The sequence below is a fragment of the Trachypithecus francoisi genome, unplaced genomic scaffold, assembly GCF_009764315.1.
Source record: "Trachypithecus francoisi isolate TF-2019V2 unplaced genomic scaffold, Tfra_2.0 Lachesis_group11, whole genome shotgun sequence".
Taxonomy (NCBI): Eukaryota; Metazoa; Chordata; class Mammalia; order Primates; family Cercopithecidae; genus Trachypithecus; species Trachypithecus francoisi.
Window position 1 is genome coordinate 119261262 of NW_022681456.1, and position 6011 is coordinate 119267272.

Here is a 6011-nt window from a genome sequence, read left to right on the forward strand (position 1 = left end):
AAGGGTAAGCCCTTTCCTGTTGCGTCACCTTGCAAACACCACCCACGCTATTAAGCGCTTCAGTACCCACATGTGAGAACAACTTTACAAACAAGATATTTTTAAGCCTGTTTTACAGATGGAGAAAAAGACGCTAGATAGACCCAGGATTCGAACCCACAACAGCGTGGATGCAAAGTTCATTTTTAATTCTGAAGAGCTGGGAGTTTAGCAGTGGACGATCAAACAAAAAAATACCAGAAGGCGGTGAAGGCAGCAGCTGGAAATGAGAGAAAAATTAAGAAATAGAAAGTGCTGATTCATGTATTAGGGTGTGCACATCTTTAAAGAGAAGTGAGGAACCTTTTTGGCTAGGCGCTTTCAGGGGACCTTGACAGTTATCAACAAGTCACTCTGAAACTAACAAAAGGTGAGGAGGGAGTAATCCAGAAAGGAAACTGCCACTTTTACCAGGGCAAGGAAGTAGACCTAGCAATGCAATGCCATCAAGGAGTTAGCTGGCTCTGGAGTTCTCCGAACTTTGCAACTCATTTTATATTACGTTGTTTGCGTCAAGAAATTTCAAGTAGGCCAGACGCGGTGGCTCACCCCTGTAATTCCAGCACTTTGGGAGGCCGAGGCGGGCGGATCACGAGGTCAGGAGATAGAGACCATCCTGGCTAACACGGCGAAACCCCGTCTCTACTAAAAATACCAAAAAATTTAGCCGGACGTGATGGCGGGCGCCTGTAGTCCCAGCTACTCGGGAGGCTGAGGCAGGAGAATGGCGTGAACTTGGAAGGCGGAGCTTGCAGTGAGCCGAGATCGCGCCACTGCACTACAGCCTGGGCGACAGAGCGAGACTCCGTCTCTTTAAAAAAAAAAAAAAAAATTCAAGTAAATGCCTTGAGATTTTATATGCATAAAATATAGTCTCAGAAGAAGTGTCAAGTAGACTAAATGATTTTTAAGTCCCTTCCACTCTACTATATCACAATAATTTCCCCTATTTTACCTTATTTAATTTTCACAACAACTCTGCAGCCCGTAAATAGGTGACTCCTCCATGGTCAGCAGGTGGTAAGTGGTGGAACTATTTAGGACTGTCTGATGCTCTTTCCTCTACTCACCATTGCAATACAATGAGAAAAATGTAAATGAATCTAAGTACAGTGGTCTCTGGGAATATGAAAATAGAACTAAAAACTGCCTGAGAGATCAGGGCAGGCTTCTAGAAGGTTGTGTCTGACTAGTCTTGAGGTTTACATAAACCACACCAGGCTGATGGGACTGGGAAGGGCCCACTAAGCAGTGAGACCATTGCCTTTTGGAGAGTCCTTGCTTCCCCTCCCAGATTTCCTCTTTGAGGAGTAGGTGAGAGAAGAGGTAAAAGGGGTGAGGAATGGAGAATAACTCATTCTGGCTCTCATTTCCCCCTTTCCACATAAAAGTATATTTGCCTTGTGTTCCATACACCAGTCCATACTGATGTGATGGTGTTTTTATGCTTTCTTTTGGGTAAACATTTCATTCTTAAAAAGATCTTCTATCCCATCAACTGATGAATGGATCAAGTATGGTATATCCGTGTAATGGAATATTTATTCAGCCAAAATAAGGGAAGGATGAAATGCTGATACATGCTACAACACAGAGTAACCTTGACAACATTATTCAATATGAAAAAGGCCTGTCACAAAAGACCACATATTGTAGATTCCGTTTATATGAAATGTCCAGGAGAAGCACTACAGAGAGAGAAATATATTAGTGTTGCCTAAGGCCGAGGAGGGGTAGGTGGAAGGGAAATGTATACTGACTATTATTGGGTATGGTGTTTCTTTCTGGGGTTGATGAAAATGTTCTAAAATTGTAATGATGAGTGCACAACTCTGAATATATTAAAAACCACCGTAGAGTACACTTTACCAGGGTAAATTGTATGGTATGCAAATTCTATATCCATAAAGCTATATTCAGAAAAAGAACATATGACGATAAAATTCCTTTCTTCACTGGCTTAACATTTCTTGGGAACCTGAAATGTTCTAGGCACTTGCTACACACTAAGAATTAAAAATGCAACAAGGCCCAGCCCCTGTACTTACAGTCTGGTGGCAAGAAAATTAAATGAGCATTTATATAACATAAGGAGTCTGCTGGAAGAGCTTTATAGCTAGGAAACATCTGAGATTGATGTCTTTTAGCACCTTTTAAATCCCTTCTACATGAGCAGCACATTGTGTTACTGTATATGTAATAACTAGCAATTGAACAACCTTTTTGAGTTTACAGGTCTACAGGTCTATATGTTAGACCTGCATAAAAAGGTCTATATTATGACCTGTGTATAAAGTAGATAACACTTTCCTATTTTTACAGAAAAGTTAAGTGATTTATTCTTGGTCACACAACTAGTAAGTTACAAAACCAGGACTCATGTTTTCAAAACTCGTCATGCCTCTGTCCACTCCAGACTGACTCCTCTTCCCATGTCTTTATATGACCTGGTACTCCTATCCAACCAGGCTCCCAAGCCAGAAGCCTGCTTACTCTCAGCACCACATGCAACCAATTGCTGCATCCTGGAGAGCCTCTCCTGTTAATTTCTCCTCTATCTCCATGCCCATTTCAGGGCCTTATCACTTCCGTTTCTTGGAAGAGAGGCCTCTGGCCTCACATCCTTCAATCCATCCCTCCTGTGGCAGGTAGAGAGAATTTTCTAGAATATTAATTAGGTCTCTGGACCTGTCACTGCCCTGCCAAAAACCTTCAGAACTCCCCCATGCCTTTAGGATAAAGTTTAAGATTTAACATGAAAACCTTCCTGCTGGCCGGGCGCGGTGGCTCAAGCCTGTAATCCCAGCACTTTGGGAGGCCGAGACGGGCGGATCACGAGGTCAGGAGATCGAGACCATCCTGGCTAACACGGTGAAACCCCGTCTCTACTAAAAATACAAAAAACTAGCCGGCGAGGTGGCAGGCGCCTGTAGTCCCAGCTACTCGGGAGGCTGAGGCAGGAGAATGGCGTAAACCTGGGAGGCGGAGCTTGCAGTGAGCTGAGATCTGGCCACTGCACTCCAGTCCTGGCGACAGAGCGAGACTCCGCCTCAAAAAAAAAAAAAAAAAAAAAAGAAAACCTTCCTGCTCCAACCCCAGCCTCTCTCTCTGTTCTGTGTACACTGGTAACCTTCCTAACAGGCTGAATTTCCTGTGGTCATGCACTTCCCTCTTCCTGAAATATTCAGCCTTTTCCTCCTCATCTGCTATAACTTCATTCTTCAATAATTAACACGTCCTCCCAGAAACTGGGATCAGATGTCCCTTCTCTGAGCCTTTTTAGTTGCCATCTTCTATTATAACATTTATTCTTTTCTTGGGGAGGGCAGGGACAAGGTCTCACTCTGGTGCCCAGGCTGGAGAGCAGTGGTGCTATCATGGCTCACTACAGCCTCTACCTCCTAGGCTCTTAGGTGATCCTCCTGCCTCAGCCTCCCAAGTAGCTGAAACTATAGGCATGTACCACCACACCAGACCAATTTTTATTTTTTGTAGAGATGGAGTCTTGCTATGTTGGCTCAGGCTGGCTTCAAACTCCTGGGCTTCAGTGATCCTCCTGCCTTGGCTTCCCAAAGTGCTGGGATTACAGGCGTGAGCCGCTACACCTGGCCTTCATCACACTTATTGTTTACACAGCCGTTGATTTACTTGACTCTTTCTCCTTCTGAACTAGGAACATCCTGAAGGTAGATCCCATTGGTATTATTGGGCTTTAATTTCCCCTGCAGGTGCGTAATACATGTTTTCTGATTACTTTTTTAAAAAATCTAAACTCCACATAGATGGGACTTCTAACCCTCAGAGAAGAGTATCAAGAATCTCATCAGGAAGTGAAGTGACAATGGATATAATTTCTAAGTTATGACTCAGGCCAGAAATTAAAGGTTTTTTATTTTTTTTTTTAAGTAATCCAGGTGCAGTGGCTTACACCTGTAATCCCAGCACCTTGGGAGGCCAAAGCAGGAGGATTGCTTGACCCCAGGAGTTTGAGACTAGCATAGGCAATATAGCAAGACCTCATCTATACAAATAATTTAAAACACCGGGTATAGTGGGTTACACCTGTAATCCCAGCACTTTGGGAGGCCAAGGTGGGCAGATCACTTGATGTCAGGAGTTCAAGACCAGCCTGACCAACATGGTGAAACCCTGACTCTACTAAAAATACAAAAATTAGCTGGGCATGGTGGCATGAGCCTGTAATCTCAGCTACTCAGGAGACTGAAACGAGAAAATTGCTTGAACCTGGGAGGCGGAGGTTGCAGTGAGCTGAGATCGTGCCACTGCACTCCAACCTGGGCAACAGAGCGAAACTCCATCTCAAAATTAAAAAAAAAAAAAAAATTAAGAACAGTAGCTGGGTGTGGTGGTGTGCATCAGTGGTCCCAGGTACTCAAGAGACTGAGGCAAAAGAATCACTTGAGCCCAGGTGGTCAAAGCTGCAGTGAGCGGTGATTGTGCCATTGCACTCCAGTGTGGGCAACAGAGCAAGACCCTGTCTCAAAAAATGAATAAGTAAATCAATGATATTTATAAATTAAACACATATCAATAGAAAATATTTCTTTAATCATTATTTTAATCAGTATCCTTTGTTCACTGTCATACCTGAAAAAATAACATATCACTTCATTGAAAACAGGTTCAGGCTGGCTCGGTGGCTCAAGCCTGTAATCCTAGCACTTTGGGAGGCCAAGGCGGGCAGATTGCCTGAGCTCAGGAGTTTGAGACCAGCCTGGGCAACACGTTGAAACCCCGTCTCTACTAAAATAGAAAAAAATTAGCCAGGCGTGGCGGCATGTGCCTGTAGTCTCAGCTATTCGGGAGTCTGAAGCAGAAGAATTACTATAACCAGGGAGGCAGAGGTTGCAGTGAGCCGAGATCGCTGCACTCCAGCCTGGGCAACAGAGCGAGACTCCGAGACTCTGTCTTTTAAAAAGAAACAAACAAACACACAAAACAAACAAACAAAATAAACAGGTTCATTGTATTAAAGCACTGAATATGAAGTTTCTAATAATGGAAAGGTCTACTTAGTAACTAGCATGGATTACCCCATATAGAGAGATTCAAAAACTGATAGCTCTACACCCAGAATCCTGAAGTGTATATCATTTGTAGAGATAAAACACCCTTGCATATCAGTCCCTTGTTGCATCAGGAAAATCACTGCAATGGGAAATTACTCTGGAGTTTCCTTTTTTTCGGTAACTCTTTCAAACCTAGCTTTAACAACATTGTAATTCAAGAGTCATCCTTTGGTTACAAGTAGAGTTAGTTTCACACAATGGACCTTTGTTCACAAGCATTCTCAGTCAACATAATCCTCCTGTAGTTATTGGTTAAGACTAGGGTGTAGCTGTTGGGTGTACAGGCCTAGACTTACTTGCAACTGCATAGCACTTCAGGTCTGCAAGCTCTTTCAAAACAGAGGTGAAGATACTGTCAAAGGTTAGACCATATGACAAACTAAGTGTCAATGGTTTAGTAATGTTGCATTTGTGTGTTTATGGAGGTGGGGATGGGGCCAGCAGTAATTTAGAAACTTCCACAACCTATGCCCTATGCAGTTGTTTTCCATTCATTCAGTCAACAAAAATATTTTAGTTAAATATTTACTGAGTGCCTGTTGTGTACCAGGCACTATGCTAAGTGTTAGGGATACAGTTTTAATATATGTTACAGACACCAGCATTTTCACATTATCCTATCTACAAACAATAAATCCTGCAGAAAGCCAAATACCTTCGCTGAAGTATGTGTTGAACATAATATTTAACTCAAGAATTGCCATCTTTAATTGAGGATTCCATCCTCCAATTATGCAAAGAGGATTCTCAGAACTATGCCAATAGGATGCACCGTAAGCTCTTGAACATCAAAAAACTGCCGTCAGTGGTTGCCTCTGCAGAGGGAGACTAGGAGACTGGGGCACGGGGGTGAGGGGTAGACTTGTCACTGTGTATATTTTT